Source organism: Schistocerca cancellata, chromosome 2, assembly GCF_023864275.1.
Source record: "Schistocerca cancellata isolate TAMUIC-IGC-003103 chromosome 2, iqSchCanc2.1, whole genome shotgun sequence".
NCBI lineage: Eukaryota > Metazoa > Arthropoda > Insecta > Orthoptera > Acrididae > Schistocerca > Schistocerca cancellata.
The window spans coordinates 657,761,337-657,780,558 of record NC_064627.1 but is presented as its reverse complement, the minus strand read 5'-3'; the positions used below and the strand labels follow the sequence as shown (position 1 = coordinate 657,780,558).

Here is a 19,222-nt window from a genome sequence, read left to right as displayed (position 1 = left end):
CTCTTTGCTCAAAAACGGCATTACATCTGGTACGCTACTCCTCAGAGCAATAAATTCCGCACAATCAAGGAGTCTGCTGCTGTTTGGCGCTGTTCCTTCCTCTCCTCTCAGAAGGAGTCCACTATTTTATGCCGTCTACGCATTGGTCATACCAGGCTCACTTATCGTATCCTCCTACGTAACGACCCTCCCCCCCTCCCCCCCATGTGGTTGTGGAGCTAGACTGACGGTATCCCACTTATTGGTGGAATGTCCACTTCTTTCGGCCCTTCATGCTAAATATCGTCTACCCAGTACCTCAAATTAAATATTAGTAGACGATTCACGGACTGTTAAACCGATACTTAGTTTCCTCCGTGAAAGTGGTTTTTATTTCCAGGTATAAGGTTCCACTTTAGTCTTGGAACCGGGCAGTTTGTTTGTGGTTGGGACCTCTTTTCCAGTCTTCTCCGTCTGTAACACCATCAACATCCCTTTCTTCAAGTTTTTAGATTTGGTCTCACCTTTTATGCCTTTTCTGTGTGTTTTTAATGTATATTATTTTATAATTTGACTCCCCTGACTGGATCCGCCCACTTTTAGCGAACCTTCTTTCTTCAGTGACTACTTTTCGGAATAGCGATGATCTCGCTGTTTGGTCCCCTAGCCCCTCTCAATTAAACAATCACGTAGTGACAACGTCGCCCATGTACGTGTTAGTGATCAGTATGTAAACAGAAATCGTATTGTAACCAGGGATTTCAGGAAAAAATTGTCCACTTTAGGATGGCGAACGTGTTATTTCACTATATAATTGAAATTACATTAAATTGCAGTTTTCTCGTTAATGAAAAATTAGACTAACTGTTCAGAAATTATCTTTGTAATTACATATATCTGCTGTCATTCGCTGTTACGGCAGAGTACACTCTTGTTACGTTTTAGTTGTACGTTTTTCCACAAATCATTTTGCTCAGGTCTCCTCGGAATCTATGCCTTTCCTACCAGTTGGGTTCATGTAACCATGGTCAAATTTTGAGTATGCCGGACAAGGTGGGGAAGTTATAAACGGACACACTAGGTGGCGGAAGAGTTAAATTCCTGGTCACAGGTACTTTAAAAAGAAGGTATTTTTCCTCCTGTGGTAGAGCTATTTGAAAGTTGGTATACGACGGCTTCCAGTTACAAGCGCCGAGATGTGATGACAGACTGTGTAACGAATGATCAGTAGCACGTTATCTATCTGAATGACGCTACCAACGCGAATGGTGTGGCCGACGTAGAAGAGCTTCGTAGGCCTCGCGCGAATGAGAGATAACGTAACGGTACCGCTGACCGCCAGTCTGCGCTTGGCGGCACTTTCTCGTATCTGGCGTATCTGGTACACGGCCCGGCGAAAGTTGCACATTCCTTCGGTAGCTCAGTTGGTAGAGCGGTGGACTGTAGAGGACCTTAGTAGCAGATATCCATAGGTCGCTGGTTCAAATCCGGCCCGAAGGAAAATTTTAAACATTCATGACTTTAATACTACAAACTGTTGTGATGTTTTAAACAGAAAGGTACGACTAAGACAGAATACGCATCTATTTGTGTATTTCACATCTACATCTACGTGATTACTCTGCTATTCACAATTAAGTGCCCGGCAGAGGGTTCAATGAAAGACCTTCAAGCTGTCTCTCAACCGTTCCACTCTCGAACGACGCGCGGTAAAAAAGAGCACTTAAATTGTTCTGTGCGAGCCCAGATTTATTTTATTTTATTGTGATGATCTTTACTCCCCATGTAGGTGGGTGCCAACAGTATGTTTTCGCAATCGGAGGAGAAAACTGGTGATTGAAATTTCATAAAAAGATCCCGTCGCAACGAAAAACGCACTTGTTTTAGCGATCGCCACTCCAATTCACGTAAATGTCCGTGGCACTATCTCCCCTACTTCGCGATAATACAAAACGAGCCGCCTTTCTTTGTACTTTTTCGATGTCATCCGTCAGTCCCACCTGACGCGGATCCCACACCGCACAGCAGTACTCCAGAATAGGGCGGACAAGTGTAGTGTGAGCAGTCTCTTTAGTACATCTGTTGCACCTTCAAAGTGTTCTGCCAGTGAATCGCAGTGTTTGGTTTGCTCTACCCACAACATTACCTATGTGATCGTTAGAATTTAGATTATCTGTAATTGTAATCCCTAAGTATTTAGTTGAATTTACAGCCTTCAGATTTATATGACTTATCGCGTAATCGAGATTTAGCGGATTTCTTTTAGTACTCATGTGAATAACTTAACACTTTTCTTTATTCAAGGTAAATTGCCTCTTTTCGCACCATACAGGTATTTTATCTAAATAATTTTGCAATTCGTTTTGGCCATCTGGTGACTTGGTAAATGACAGCATCATCTGCAAATTATCTAAGATGGCTACTCAGATTGTCTCCTATATCGTTAATATAGACGAGGAACAACAGACGGCTTATAACACTTCGTTGGGTAACGCCGGATATTAATTCGGTATTACTCGATTACTTTCCATCTATTACTACGAACTGTGACTTTTCTGACAGGAAATCACGAATCCAGTCGCACAACTGAGGTGATATTCCATAGGCCCGCAGTTTGGTTAGAAGACGCTTGTGCTTTTCTTGCTGATATAATCGTAAAATCATAGAAAGCACAGATTTTATTAAAATGCCTCACGAAAATGAGAAGTTTAGAATAATCCTGCATTTCTGTTGTACTGCACTGACAATAGGAACAATCGAGTATTGTAGGTTTTAAAGAGTGAACTGGATTCATAAAAACGGAAAAAAATCTCATCGCGTGTTAACTACGGAAAGCATGATGCATTCCACATGTGGGATTTATTGAAAGTTGAACACGTCTTCTTATCGTTGCCACCATATCCGAGAAAACTGTAAGTAGCGCTATGGCTGATGCTTTCGAGACAATGTCTGATAGCCATGAAATGGCTTTTCGACACAGTGAAAATAGAGAACGTACTGTATGGGACCCAAACAGATTCTTCTTTCGAACTGCGTGTCTGTTGTAGGAAAATATTAAGATTACATGAATGAAACATAACAGAATAAAGAATTTTCTGAAATTGAAGTACATAGACAGTACCGTCAGTGATAAACTTTCTAATGCAGGAATGGATCCCAGAAGTATAATAATCCTTAGCGTACAATTTGAATGAGAAATCTATACAACTATGTCTGAACTCCTTCGATAATAAAATTGACACAGACATTCTAAAGAGGGAAAAACACACCCCTGAAAGGACTGGGAAAGAGCGATGATTAAAATGGAAATCACAAAACAACTACTGGTGTACATAACAACTGCTGTATTTTGAGCATTAATAACAAACGACTGGCAGTCACGTACACGAGCTGTGTGCTGTTTTAAAGAGTATGTTTCGGTAGACTTACCCGCGAACAAACATCCGTCATAACTACCATACATCTCTTGTGGGACTTAATGTGTAGTATTCTTAGTTGACGCATCAGCTATTTTCCATCGCAAATTTATACTTCCCGCGTGAGAACGTGAGATGTTTTATATCCACGATCGAACGGCCACGGAACGGCGTGTGCTTCTTGTTAATTCCGTGCGAGAATGAAGGGAGAGGAACATTATGTTTTGGTCATCAGTCTTTTGACTGGTTTGATGCGGCCCGCCACGAATTTCTCTCCTGTGCTAACCTCCTCATCTCACAGTAGCAATTGCAAACTACGTCCTCAATTATTTTCTGGTTGTATTCCAATCTCTGTCTTCCTCTATAGTTTTTGCCCTCTACAGTTCCCTATAGTACCATGGATGTCATTCCCTCATGTCTTAACAGATGTCCTATCACCCTGTCCCTTCTCCTTATCAGTGTTTTCCACTTATTCCTTTCCTCTCCGATTCTGCAGAGAACCTGATCATTCCTTACGTTATCAGCCCACCTAATTTTCAACATTCGTCTGTAGCACCACATCTCAAATGCTTCGATTCTCTTCTGTTCCGGTTTTGCCACAGTCCATGTTTCACTACCATACTATGCTGTAGTCCAGACGTATATTGTCAGAAATTTCTTCCTCAAATTAAGGCCGATATTTGATATTAGTAGACTTGTCTTGGCCAGGAATACCATTTTTGCCATGATAGTCTGCTTTTGATGTCCTCTTTGCACCGCCCGTCATTGGTTATTTTGCTGTCTAGGTAGCAGAATTCCTTAACTTCATCTACTTCGTGACCATCAATCCTGATGTTAAGTTTCTCGCTGTTCTCATTTCTACTACGTCTTTCTTCGATTTATGATCAGTCCATACACTGTACTCATTACTCTGTTCATTCCATTCAGCTGATCATGTAATTCTTCTTCACTTTCAGTCAGGCTAACAACATCGTCATCAGCGAATCGTATCTGTATCTACATATATACTCCGCTAGCCACCAAGTGGTGTATGGAGAGGTCACAATTCCCGCCAAAGTCATATTACCCCCCGCCCGACCCCCCTCTCACTGTTCCACTCGCAGATCGCTTGACGGAAAAACGACTGTCTTAACGCCTCAGTCCGAGCTCTATTTTCCCTTATCTTTGAATGGTGTTTATTACGCGATTAGAAAATTGGTGGTAATAATATATGCTCTACATCCTCGGCGAAGATAGCAGCCCCTTTTGTTTAGCGCGTCGTCTATCTGTAAATGTGTCCCACTTCAAACTTTCTATGAGATTTGTAACTGCCTCTCGATGGCTAAATGTACCAGTCACAAATCTTGCCGCTCTTCTTTGGACTTTCTCAATCTCTTGATCAGACCTAACTGGTAAGGGTCTCAGACGAACAATACTCTAAGACTGGATGAACTAACGTATTGTAATCAGCTTCCTTTGTTGAAGGACTTCATCGCTTCAGAATTCTACCAATAAACCGCAACCTAGAGTTCGCCTTGCCCGTTACTTGTGTAATCTGATCATTCCATTTGAGATCATTTCGAATAGTCACACCCAGATACTTCACGGATGTTACCGCTTCCAAAGACTGGGCATTTATTTTGTACTCATACATTAATGGGGATTTTCGCCTTGTTGTACGTAGTAAGTTACACATACTAATATTGAGAGATAACTGCCAGTCATTACACCACGCATTTATTTCCTGCAAATCCTCATTGATTTGTTCACAACTTTCGTGTTATACCACTTTCCTGTAGACTACAGCATCATCGGCGAACAGTCTAATGTCGGTTTCAGTACCATCAACCAGATCGTTTATGTAAATCGTAAAAAGCAGTGGACCTATTACGCTGCCCTGGAGCACACCTGAAAATACGCATGTTTCTGTTGAAGTTACCCCATTAAGGACGACATACTGCTCCCTGTCTGCTAGAAAACTTTCTGTCCAACTGCATATGTCATCGGATAGACCGTAAGCGCGCTCTTTTTGGAGCAAGCGACAGTGCGGAACTTAGTCGAATGCCTTTCGAAAGTCGAGAAATATGGCATCAACCTGGGAGCCGGTATCTAAAGCCTGTTGTATATCATGCACAAAGAGGGCCAGCTGTGTTTCACATGACCGCTGTTTCCTAAAACCGTGCTGGTTTCCGCAGATGAGCTTCTCAGCGTCTAGAAAGGTCATTATGTCTGAACACAAAATATGTTCTTTGATTCTACAACAAATAGATGCCTGTAAAATTGACCGGTAATTACGTGCATCCGATATTCTACTCTTTTTATAGAATGCTATGACCTGGGCTTTCTTCCAGTCCCGTGGAACTTTCCGCTGCTCCAATGATCTCTGATAGATGACGGATAAGAATGGTGTTTTATTTTTTAGCATAGTCAGCATATAATGTTACGGGGATACCGTCTGGGCCAGATGCCTTCCTGGCGTCTAAGGATCTTAACCGTTTTACAATCCCAGATACACTAAACACTATGTCAGACGTCCTTACGTTTGTTAGATAATTGAAAGGGGGAATGTTGCTGCAGTCCTCTACCGTAAACGAGTTTTTGAAAGCCAGGTTTAGAATTTCGGCCTTCTGTTTATCATAATCCGTTACAATACCCGTACTGTCAGCAAGAGAAGGTATTGCATTATTTGTAACGTTCATAGATTTTACGTACGACCAAAATTTTTTGGGGTTATTTTTAGAATATGCAGATAAAGTATTGGTTTCAAATTCATCAAAAGAATCTCTCATTGACCTTTTGACAGTTGCATTCATTTCGCATAACTTCTGTTTGTCAGCGGGACAGTGACTACGTTTAAAACGACTGTGCAAAATACTCTGTTTTCTCAGCAACTTCCTAATATGTTTGTTGTACCAAGGTGGATCATTTCGCTTCGCTATATTTTTGCTAGGCACATATTTCTCTAGCACATGGTGGACAATACCTTTAAATTCCGACCAAAGATGCTCAATAGCTTTGTGTTCCGCGGTGAATGCTTGGAGCTAACTATGAAGATATTCATTAATGACACTTTTATTTGCTTTCACCAAACGAGAAAACTTTACCCTACTTCTGGATTTTTTCTTTTTTTTTTTTTTTGCAACTTTCACTGACATAGAAGCCACAACAACATTATGGTCGCTAATACCTTCTTCTATATTAACTTCCTCAATAATTCAGGTCTGTTTGTCGCCAACATATTAGATATGTTCCCATCTCGAGTTGGTTTTCTAACCAATTTCTCAAGCTAGTATGTTGAGAGCGCTCCTAGAATAACTTCACACGAGTCTTTGCTTCTGCCCCCTGTGATAAATGTGAAATTTTCCCAGTTTCCCAGTCAATGGATGCCAGATTAAAGTTTCCACCTATAACTAATGGATAATTTGGATATTTATTTTCTATTTACTCAAGACTTTCCCTGAAACGTTCTGCGACGTTTGTTGCGGATGCTGGTGGTCTATAAAAACATCCTAATACAATGGTCAATCCTTGTCTGATTGCCAGCTTCATCCAGACTATTTCACAGTCCGACCCAGTATCCATCTCAACTGCGTTTAAACAACTTTTAACTGCAATGAACACACCACCTCCCATTGCATCATTCCAAACCTTTCTAAACAGTGTCCAATCCGAGTTCAAACATTCACTGCTATTTATGTCTGGTTTCAAACAGCTTTCGGTACCTGATACAACAATGGCATTGCTGCTATTTATTTCAGAGAGTAACTCGGGTATCTTTCTACAGACACTTCGACAATTTACTAACATGAGATATAGCACATTTAAATCATTGGAATGACCTGTTTGGGTGAACTAACAATTTTTACAGTTGGCACACCCACATCAGTGTCATGGACTGGTAATTTTCCAGGCCAACGGTTTGTTTCCCGTGGGGAGGAACCTAATCTTAAAAAAACCCCATGTGCACGTAAGAAGTACTGTGCTACCAATGTAGCTGCTTCCTGTGTGTAGTGCACCCCTGATCTATCGAGGGGCGTACTACAACCTTCCACCCCATAGCGTAGGTCGGAGACTCTACAATCTTTTTCGTCACAGAGACGACGTAGCCTCTGGTTTAGACTCTCCACTCAACTCCAAACCAGAGGACCCCAGTCCACCCTGGGTACTATGCTGCAGATCGTCAGCTTGGCTTCCACTCCTCGAGAGATGGAGGCCGCCTTCACCAATTTAGCCAGCCGTCGAAAGGACCCATGGATTTCCTCGGAACCCCGACGAAAGGCTTCGTTGGTGCCGACACGTGCAACAGTCTGCAGCTGGCTGCACCCCGCATGCTCGATAGCCACCGGAAGAGCCTCTTCCACATCCCGGACAAGGGCCCCTAGCAAGCACACGGAGTGAACGTTTTACTTCTTCCCCATCCTAGCCGCTATGTTCCTGAGGGGCTCCATGACCTGTCTAACATTGGAGGTCCCAATAACTAACAAATCCTACCCCCATGTGCCTGTCCGGACCTTGCTGAAGGAGCGGCCACTATCCTGGCAGAAGGTGCATTCTGTTCCGGCTCAGCCTCCCCCCCCCCCCCCCCCCCCAGCATCAGATAACACATTGAATGTATTAGCAAAGTGCATGGGATTTGGCAGGAGTCTGCGTCCCCCATGAAGCCTTCGCCTTGAGGCTCGAGACCTCGACACAGACCGCCACTCACACTGAGGTGAGAGTGGGCCGGCCGGCTCAGTCGCACCTGAGGTCGGCTCAGTGACAGAGGGCTGTTACATCGCCCCTGCACATCTAGTACAGCAGAGGCTGCCCGAGGCACTCCATCCCCACAGCACCTCAAGGTGACACTCTGGAGCTTGTTGACTGTGGCGAATAAAGCTCCCAGCTGTGGTCAACTCCTCCTGCATCCGTACACAACAGACACAATCCCTATCCATCTAGCTAATAACTGATTTACTAAAAGAAACTTAAGGACACCTACTGCCACACTAGGTTAACAGCTACACTCTAGTTGGCAGAAAGGACACTCAGCAACGAAAAACAATAAAAATGTATGGCAGAAACTAGATTTGGTGCTTATTTTCCTGCTAGGGGCTATCTAGTGAATACCAAAGAATAAGACAGTGAGCTACAGTAAACTACGAGGGCTATCAAGTGAATATTATTAACGAATTACCTACGGTAAGCTACATCTCGTATTTATAATGTAAACAAGCGTTTACGTACACGCGAAAACGACCTAATAAATCTATAAAAACTGCTACCTTAAATGTACCGAGTCTAAATGACATTAATAAACGTAAACACTGAGTATTGTACACTGACAGATGCAGGTACATAACAAAACCTTTAGCTAACAATAAGAGTTCATAATGTAAAGCACAAATACGAACTCTATAGGAACCGATAGGCTTACAGTACACGATCACTAAAGCCCACAACAAGCTAAGGAATTTAAGCAGACAGAGATGAGTTTCAGCTTTCTGCTAACTAAACCGTATGTAAGAAGGCTCAGAAGTTGTATTGTATCACTGATTTACCCAGGTATTGTAGTGAAATACTAATTTACCACGTATTTTACGTTTAATATGTAAGAAACTATCAGCCTCGATTGCAGTAATGAAACCAACCTTCACCTATGTTTCAGCCCAAGTAATTGAGCCTTCTTCAGAAGATAAACCTGATTCTGTAATATATCTACGAGAGCATGGTCTAGAAATAAAAGTAAAACAGGCTGAACAGGCGTAGTCACATTTTAAAAATGCGGTACATATGTACCAGTTCACAGTTCACCAGTTCACCAGTACAAGTGAGGTTAGAAATCACTGTCAGTATCACTTTTCCTCATAAAACGAATAAAAACTACTACCTTCTATGTATCGAGTCTAAATGGCACTAATAACCGTAGATACTGAGTATTGTGCACTGGCTCAATTGATAATCCCACGCATTTAACGTCACTTAATAATGTAAACAAGCGTTTGCGTACACGCGAAACTGTCCTAAACAGAAACTTCTTTTATCTCATTCACAAGCAAATAAAAACTGAAACCTTCAATTTATCACGTCTATCTGACACAAATGCACGTAAATACTATAGAATACACAGCAAAAACGATTAATTACTAGCTAAATTACATATCTCGAAAGCGCTCGGAGCTGGCCTCATGGCTGCCAACGTACTTGATATCCTTTCACCTTGACTTCAATTCCACTCCTGAGCCTTTCTTTTTTTTCCATCATTGCTTCCTCGATGTACAGATTGAACAGTAGTGCGAAAGGTTACATCCTTGTCTTACACCCTTTTTAATACGAGCACTTCGTTCTTCGTCGCCCACTCTTATTATTCCCTCTTGGCTGTTGTACATATTGTATATCACTCGTCTCTCCCTATAGCCTTCCCCTACTTTTCTCAGAATTTCGAACATCTTGTACCAGTTAAATTGTCGAACGCTTTTTCCAGGTCCACAAATCCAATGAACGTGTCTTAATTTTTCTTTAATTTTGCTTCCATCATTAACAGCAACATCATAATTGCCTCTCTCGTGCCTTTACCCTTCGTAAAGCCAAACTGATCGTCATCTAGCGCATCCTCAATTTTCTTTTCCATTCTTCTGTATATACAGGTGGACGGTTTCAAGTACTTAGGATGCATATTCTCACAGGATGGCAACATAGTGAAAGAACTGGAAGCGAGGTGTAGCAAAGAATGCAGTGAGCGCTCACCTACGATCTACTCTCTTCTGCAAGAAGGAAGTCAGTACCAAGACTAAGTTATCTGTGCACCGTTCAATCTTTCGACCAACTTTGTTGTATGGGAGCGACAGCTGGGTGGATTCAGGTTACCTTATCAACAAGGTTGAGGTTACGGATATGAAAGTAGCTAGGATGATTGCAGGTACTAGTAGGTGGGAACAATGGCAGGAGGGTGTCCACAATGAGGAAATCAAAGAAAAACTGGGAATGAACTCTATAGATGTAGCAGTCAGGGCGAATAGGCTTGGGGTCATGTTACACCCATCGGAGAAGCAAGGTTACCCAAGAGACTCATGGATTCAGCAGTAGAGGGTAGGAGGAGTCGGGGCAGACCGAGGAGAAGGTACCTGGATTCGGTTAAGAATGATTTTGAAGTAATAGGTTTAACATCAGAAGAGGCACCAATGTTAGCACTGAATAGGGGATCATGGAGGAACTGTATAAGGAGGGCTATGCTCCAGACTGAACGCTGAAAGGCATAATCAGTCTTAAATGATGATGATGATGATGATGATGATTCTTCTGTATATTATTCTTGTAAGCTACTTGGATGCATGAGCTGTTAAGCTGATTGTGCGGTAAGTCTCGCACTTGTCAGCTCTAGCTGTCTTCGGAATTGTGCGGATGATGCTTTTCCGAAAGTCAGATGGTATGTCGCCAGACTCATACATTCTACACACCAACGTGAATGGTCGTTTTGTTGCCAATTAGAAATTCTGAAGGAATGTTATCTATCCCTTCTGCCTTATTTGATTTTAAGTCTTCCAAAGCTCTTTTAAAATCTGATTCTAATACTGGATCCCCTACTTCTTCCAAATCGACTCCTGTTTCTTCTTCTATTACATCAGACAATCTTCCCCCTCACAGAACATCCTTTATTCGTCGATCAGCTGAAGTATTTCAACTGTTATCCATTGTTTATCCACAGTTGCTTTCCTTGTATCTGCCGGATTCTTTGCAACTTCCGTGACTGCTGCCCTCTTTAGAGATGCTCATTCCTCTTCAACTCTAATGCCAAATGTTCAAATACGTGTGAATTGCCAAGGGACCAAACTGTCGAGGTCATCGATCCCTAGATTTACACACTACTTAAACTTAATTAATCTAACATATGCTAAGGACAACATACACACCCATGCTCGAGGGTGGACTTGAACCTCCGGCGGGAGCGGCTCTCTCAATGCGTGACATGGCGGCTCAAACCGTGCGGCCACCGCCCGGCTACTGTACTGCCAACTGGGCTATTAATTACCGTAGTGTGTATTGCATCAGAGAACTTCAAGCGTACCTCTTCATTCCCTAGCACTTCTGTATCCCATTTCTTTGCATATTGATTCTTCCTGACTGTCTCTTAAATTGTAGCTTCCTCTTCATCGTTACTAAATTGTGATCTGATTGTATATCTGCTCTTCGGTAAGCCTTATAATCCACTACCTGATTGCGCAATCTCAGCCTGACCATGATGTAATCTAACTGAAATCTTCCTGTATCACCCGACCTTTTCCAAACACATCTCCTCCTCTTATGATTCTTGAACAGAGCATTCGCTGTTGCTAACTGAAATTTATTGCAGAACTCAATTAGTCTTTCTCCTCTCTGATTTCTGCTACCAAGCCCATATTCTCCCGTAGCCCATTCTTCTACTGCTTTTCCTACAAACGCATTTCAGTCCCTTGTGAATATTAGGCTGTCATCATCTTTCATGTATTGAATTACCCACTCAGTATCCTCATACACTTTCTCTATCTCTTTATCCTCGATTTGCGGCGTTGAAACTAAACCTGAGCTATTGTCGTCGTTGTTGGTCCGCAGGCGATTCTAACGAGAAAAACCCCATCTCTGTTCACGGTGACTCACTCTCTGCCCTCCCTTCCTTTTCAGAGCGAATCCTACTCCCGTTATACCATTTTCCGCGTCTGTTGATATTACCCTATACGATAAGAAATTCTTGACTTTCTTCCATTTCACTTCACTGAACTCCACAAAATCCAGATGGGTCTTAGCAGTTCCCGTTTCAGATGTTGTAGGTTTCCTACCACGTTCACACTTCTGACATTTCACGGCCCGGCTCGTAGAACGTTATCCTTTCATTCGTTATTCAGTCTTTTTTTCATGGTCACCTCCCACTTGGCAGACCTCTCCTGCAGATGCGAATGGGGGACTAGTCCGGAATCTTTTGCCAATGGGGAGATCATTAAGGCCGTTTTTAAATTACAGGCCAAATGTCCTGTTGGTACACAACAGTGGTTTTCATTGGGTCTTCCAGCCTCATACCGTTGGTCATTGCTGATTCTTTCGCCTTTACGGCCATTTTCCAACCCAAAGGTCAAGAGAGTTCCCTGAACCTCTATCCGCTCCTTTGCCCTCTCTAAATATGCCGATGGCTGAACGAGAGTGACTTCTTATGCAGCAGCAAAGCGAACACGTTCGGGCTCATCTGAGATTTGAACTCGGAACCTCTTGCACCCTAAGCGATAATCAGCATCCCCTAACTTTTTTTCTGTAAGGAAGATTCACGGCCCCCAAAGGGAAGGTTGGGGGTAAAGTGGGCAACCCGCGCCCCGGCCACCATATTCTGTTCCCACCTTCCAGGGACCAAGGAAAGCGAATGGTACAATGAACATGGTTTATTTATATATTTTCCTCTTTTATTTTCTTATTTTCGTTCGTTTATTCTTTATAACATTTATAGCACCGAGAATAGCAAGAATACGGCTTCACGAGGAGCAGGGCGCAGCAAAATGCCAGGCTCATTGAGACTGTTTTTCCGAGAAGAACATTCAGATGACCAGAGAATATATCAGTTCTAAGTGTGGAAGAAGCGGGTATCAACTCTTCATAATAGGAACAAATACGTGGCCACTAATCTATTTCAAAGAGTTCGTCTTCGCGTGCGGGAAGTACCTGCGTCCAGAAAGAGGAGCAGTTGGGTAGATATCTGATCAGGAGTCATACGGGTAACTAGGGGCAATAACCTGTCGGACGAAGAACCAGACACCTGTTGACAATCTGCACACCTGGCGCTTCACGTCTGTGTCTGAAACATCACAGGTGACACACAACGCGGTGTCTGCGAGGTGAATACTATGAAGGCATGACCAGCATTCTTGCTTCCCATTGGCAGTAAGGTACCATGAATATTGGACGTCAGTGTCAAGATAAGGAGCGCATACCGATGGTCTTACGGCACGCCAGTCGAAGTGGGGATGCTTCCTCTCAACCACATTCGGTGACCTGTGCTGCAGAAGGAAACCGTAGCTCTCCTTCGTGGATGTCAAGTGCGCTGGCAGTGTCACAGTCCAGACGTAGCTCAGTTCGAGGGAAAAGTGCCGGAAGTACAAAAAGTGCGGCGGGACTTCCGAAATCTGGATAGGTGCTGAGAGAGAGAGAGTGGTACAAAGACCTCCAACAATAGGCTGGTAAGACACGTAGGACAACGGCGCCACAATGTCTTGTGAGAGTGAATGAGAAAGGCTACTGCCCTGTCAGGCACATGGCACAGGCCTAAACCGCCCCTGCATCGTGGGAGGGTGAGGGTCTCGTACCGTATCTTGAACAGCAAGCCGTGGCAAACAAATGAACCAATGCCGCTATCACGCGTTGGAACAGGAAGTGTCTGTGCCACGTGGGGGATACGGACGTTAAAGACGATCGATTGCTCGTAAACGGTGATCTAAGAGCCCAGCTAGTAGTTGGGAAAGTGGGCGCCGTCAGTTGAGGGCAGCAGCTGAGGACAGCAATTGAGGGCACTTGTCCGCCGCACATCACTTGCGAAATCGAGTCCAAAGCATAGGATAGTGTCCGCTGCACGCAATGGAGCAGCACTGTCCACAGGAAGCCCCGCACCTATAATTATGACGCTCGATTTGCGGACGTTAAGCCAACAACCAAGAGGTTCTCTGTAGGTGGCAACCCATGCAAGTGACTCCCTGACCTCAGCACCACTACGAAGAACGATGGCGAGATCGTCTGCATAAGCAGTGCAGCTGAATAGATGGTCACCGAGAGACAACCCAGAAATGTATTGCGGAGGCTGCAGAGCAACGTTTCCATGGCGAAAGCATACAACGAGCAGTCTTGATGCACTCATCGATGGAACGAGATGGGAGACGTGAGACGGCAATAGTAGAGTGCACGGAACGTAGCTCAGCGAGGGAGACCTATTACCACGTCGCCGGTAGGATCAGGGTAGCCCATATTGCGGAGCACCCCTTCCAAGTAGTCGTGATCGACTCCATCCACCCGATAGAACGCCTGGCTGAATCGAAGAGCTACCAAAAGTCCAGGCATACGACGAGCGCGAGCAAGAGCGATTACGTCCTGACAGCGACAGAGGGCAGTGCGGATGTTATTGGGCCCTCCCAAAGATGTTTGATCAAGGGAAGCCTCGCACTGAACTGTCCGCTTAGGCCGCGCAGCCAACAGCTGGGTAAAGATCTTTGTGTCGCTGTTGAGTAACGTCAAGGGGCGGTAATCACATGTCCGTGAGATACCCCGAGGCTTGTGGGTGGGAATGAGGATACCATCGAGGAAGACGTCTGGAGGCGGCACGAAAGGTGACATAAGGTTCTGACAAATTTCCATCCACACTGCCACCGGAAGGAGACAAAATGTCCGATAAAACTCCAGTGGGAGGCCGTCCGGGCCAAGCGACCTGTTCGTAGAACTCACCTAGATAGCCTCATGGACTTCGTCGTTTGTTACGCTAGCAAGCAGTGCATCGTCGCATACACGGGAACCGAGCCAAACGAGAGTTTGGAGACCGCTGTAGTGTTGACAGGGTGGTGACGTTGTTCAGAGTACAGCATAACATAATGTGCGTGAAGGGCAGACCCGATATCCCGTTGGGTATCAAAACGCTGCCCATCGTCGGTAGTAAGAACTTTAATCAAATTCTTCGACTACGGCGTCGTTCCGCTATGACAAGACTGATGCAAGCTGTTGCACTAACCCATCGTGTGTGCAGGCTCTGACCATAGCTCCTTTACGGTGGCGGGGAGAATGGCTCTGAGCACTATGGGACTTAATATCTGAGGTCATCAGTCCCCTAGAACTTAGAACTACTTAAACCTAACTAACCTAAGGACATCACACACATCCATGCCGGAGGCAGGATTCGAACCTGTGACCGTAGCGGTCGCGCGGTTCCAGACTGAAGCGCCTAGAACCGCTCGGCCACACCGGCCGGCTGGCGGGGAGAGAGGGATGTGAGCCGTGCCCTGGCACGATTCACCATCGCCTGGCACTCTGGTGAATATGGCATCATAGTACATTCCTGATTAATGATGAAATGAATTCCTGAGTCCGTCGCGGCCACGCAGCAACTTTCCTTCTGTAACCAATCAAGACCTCGCAGAGGGCAGCCTTTGCATAGAGCAACCATCAAGAAAGGGCAGACTGACAGTTATCACGACGTCGGTGACAAGCAGTCCACTTGGTTTGGATGAGCTGCCGGCAGTCGGGTGTAGTAAGGTGGATCGTGTTCAGTTTCCATGGTCCAAGGCGGCGCCGCACCCTTTGACGTCAGCGATTGATGGAGCAGATATATGGGTCATGGTCGAGAACGCAACGAGCCAGACTTCAGCAGCCTGCCCCCTCCCCCTACCCATAGCCGGCCCCCCCCCCCCCACTGATAATAACGCGGGACCCGACGATCGGGTCGGCTGGAAGAATGGCCAGTGAAATACATAAACCCCGGACGATCGCCATAAACATGCTCTCAAGAATCCACTACGCTGAGGTGCTGGAGACCTGTCGCTAGTGCCGCGCACAGAGAGTGACATGGTAGTTGGTCTCTGGGTGCCTGGGTGCAGTTGAAATCGCCTCCCATGGTCAATGGATCCTGCTGACCCAGGAAGAGGGGTGTGACTGTATCTGAGAAGAAGGTGGAACGGTCATTGCGGCGACCCGAACCAGATGGAGCATTCATAGATAGATAGATAGGTAAATATCCAGAGATCAGAGGCCCTGCAGACCACGCGCTGTTTCCACAAACTGCTTCCATTCCTTTCCGTTTTGTGTCCGGTTCCTCCAGTTGTCTTCAGTAACCAGGGCTGCTAGTTCCTTCGCCAGGTTGTCCATCCAGCGCTGCCTTGGTCGTCCAATGAGGCGTTTGGTGTTTGGTTTCCCCTCTAGTGCCATCTTCGCCTGTCTTCCATCTGGCGTACGAGCTACATAGCCCACCCATTTCAATCTGTTGCTCTTTGCCTTCTGTAGGATAGTTCGTTGTCGCATCAGAAGATAGATTTCCTCGTTTTTCCTCCTCCTCCTTTCTCCGTTCTAAAACTGGTGCCCATATTTTCCTCATTACTCTTCTTTCAAATATTAATAGTTTTTCCTTTTCTCGTTTGGTCTGCTCAATGTTTCTGAACCGTACATTACCGCTGGGCAAGCTTGCACCATTCTCACTATCTTCTCAGGGATTCTGAAGTCATGCATTGCATTGTAGAGGCTATTCCTGTGAATGCTGTCATATGCACGTTGAAAATCGACGACCAGGCTGTACATAGCCTTATGATATTCCCAGCGTTTTTCAAACAATTGTCTTAGTGGGAAAATGTGATCTATTGTCGATCGGTCTGGTCGAAAGTCAGCTTGGTACTCCTGTAAGTTGTTCTATATGAATGGTTGCAGTTTTCTGAGGATAATGATGGACAGCACCTTATCCGTTACATTAAACAAGCTGATTGTTGTGTGGTTACCGTATTCAATTTGCTTCCCTTCTTGTATATTGGGCATATTATAGTAATTTCCATTCTTCTGGCAGTGTCTCCTTCTCCCATATCAACTGAATCAGTTTATATATCTCAAAGTGTAAGCTCTCACCTCCTTCCTTGATTAATTGGTTCAGATGGCTCTGAGCACTATGGGACTTAAGTTCTGAGGTCATCAGTCCTCTAGAACTTAGAACTACTTAAACTTAATTAACCTAAGGACATCACACACATCCATGCCCGAGGCAGGATTCGAACCTGCGATCGTAGCGGTCGCGCGATTTCTGACTGTAGCGCCTAGAACCGCTCGGCCACCTCCGCCGGCCTTGATTAATTCTGATTTTATTCTGTCCTCCCCGGGGCTTTGTTATTTCTGAGTCCTTTGATTGCAATCTTAACGTCTTCTTCGCTAGCTTCCCGTTCTTCTTCATCTTTCCTTTCCTCCGTAGTGTTTGCAGGTAATATCTCATCTGAGTCTGGGCGATTCAACAGTTCTGAGAAGTATTCTTTCCACCTTTCTACAGTTCTTTCCTTGTCATTTATCAAGTTGCCGTTCTTATCTCTAATGAAAAAGTTGGGCTCTGAATTCCACGTTTTCGATTTTTAATGTATTGGAAGAATTGCCTTGAGTTCTTTTTTTGGCTCTGTGCCTCAACTTGTTCTAGCAAACTGGTTAGATACATTGTCTTCTCTTCTCTTAGGATTCGCTTTGTATCCGTTCTGATGTTGATAAAATGTTCCCTTTTTTGCTCATTCTCCCTGTCAGCTAGCCACTTCTCCCTCATCTTCTTTCTCTTTTCTGTAGCCTTCTGGCATGTCTCATTGAACCATTTCCTCTTCTTCATTATCTTCTTTATTCTCAATATATCCTCCGCTACATTTAGTACCATGGAATTTATTTCTCTCCACCTTTCCTTCACATTCTCTCTTGCTTCCAGGGTCTCTAGGACCTCAAAATGGTTTTTAATTTCTATAGCATATTGTTCTTCAATGGCACTTTCTCGTAGTTTCTCGACATTCAAAGCAGGTTCTAGTGTCCCCTTTTTCTTATGCATGTAGGAGAACATGAGTTTAAGCATTCACACAATGAGGAAGCGGTCTGACGCACAGTCGACTCCTCTACACGACCTGACGTCCACGACTCTATGGCTGGGTCACCAAGATGTGATCTCCTGGTTAGTGGTTCTTCCATCCGATGAGAACCATGTTCCCTTATGCATTCGAAGTAAGTCGAACTTACTCTCAGGTTCTTGGAGATAGCTAAGTTGATCTCCAGAGACCATTTTCATTGGTCACATGATGCAAACTTTGGCTTCCTGTAGTTTGTATGTAGAATTCTTCTTTTCCTGCTTTTCCATAAAACCTCCCACCACTATCCTGATATTTCTAGTTGGTGTGCTCTCAACTGTTTGTTCTAATTGGTCATAGAACTCTTCCTTTTCCTCATTTGTTTTATCCTCAGTTGGGGCATGAACACTGATGAGTGTGATGTCTAACACTTTTTTTCCAAGTACTGTGTAGGATATGCTCTTGTTAACAACTTTGAATTCCTTCATAGAATTTGCTGCTTTGTTGTGTATTACAAAACCAGTGCCGAATTCGTGTTTATCTACACATCCGCCTTAGGATATTGTGTATCCATACTCTTTGCCCAGTTTATATCGGTTAATTTCTGAGATGGTTCCTGGTCTATACAGGCTCTGAACATTCCAAGATCCAAAATTAAAATTTCTAAATCGTATACCGTTTTGAATGGGTTGTTAGTCAAATGCCAAGCCCTCCTTTATCCAGGCTTGGGACCGGCAGTGGCTGTTGCAAGGCAACTAACCCCAGGCGGAGTTCAGGTGGAGCATAGACAGTGACGATCCTGACGCCACTAAACGTGAGAGCCATACCTCTGGCTTAGGGAGACAGGCAAGTACATCAGCGAGGACTCCGTCACGTAAGAGGATCGCCAACCCACTACCAGTAGGAAAAGCATGACGGACATGACCTGTAAAACCTTGGGAAGTACAGAAAGTTTCAGTGTGTACTTCCTGAAGGAGATCATCGTCAGCGTAATTGAGTAAAGCAAGTTTGTGGCGTACGCGAAGGTATTAACATTGGCCATGACTATGGGATAAGTCTGGAAAGCTGCCATCGCCGGGAAGTCGGGCGATTAAAACCGGGGGAAGGACAGGGAACTCCCTGTTAGGCCCCCGTGGAAGGGCACATCACTGTGACGGGGAGGGAGCCGATCTCGCCAAGGGGACTCCATCGCCCTGTACGCCTCCAGAATATCTCCGCATTGACGACGTCCACCTAGGAGACAAACTTCTCACCGGGTCGGTTCAGTGAAACACTACCAGAGGTGCGCTTACAGGTAGAGTCGGACACAGAAAG

The 19,222-nt window shown here is 44.6% G+C and overlaps 1 non-coding gene across 1 annotated transcript; it reads left to right on the top strand.

Moving 5' to 3' along the window:
- The first annotated feature begins 1,388 nt into the window (after positions 1–1,388).
- Positions 1,389–1,479, top strand: Trnay-gua (transfer RNA tyrosine (anticodon GUA)). The gene is given in 2 exon segments: positions 1,389–1,425; positions 1,444–1,479. It is a non-coding gene; the product is annotated as a tRNA-Tyr (tRNA).
- Positions 1,480–19,222: the final 17,743 nt, after the last annotated feature.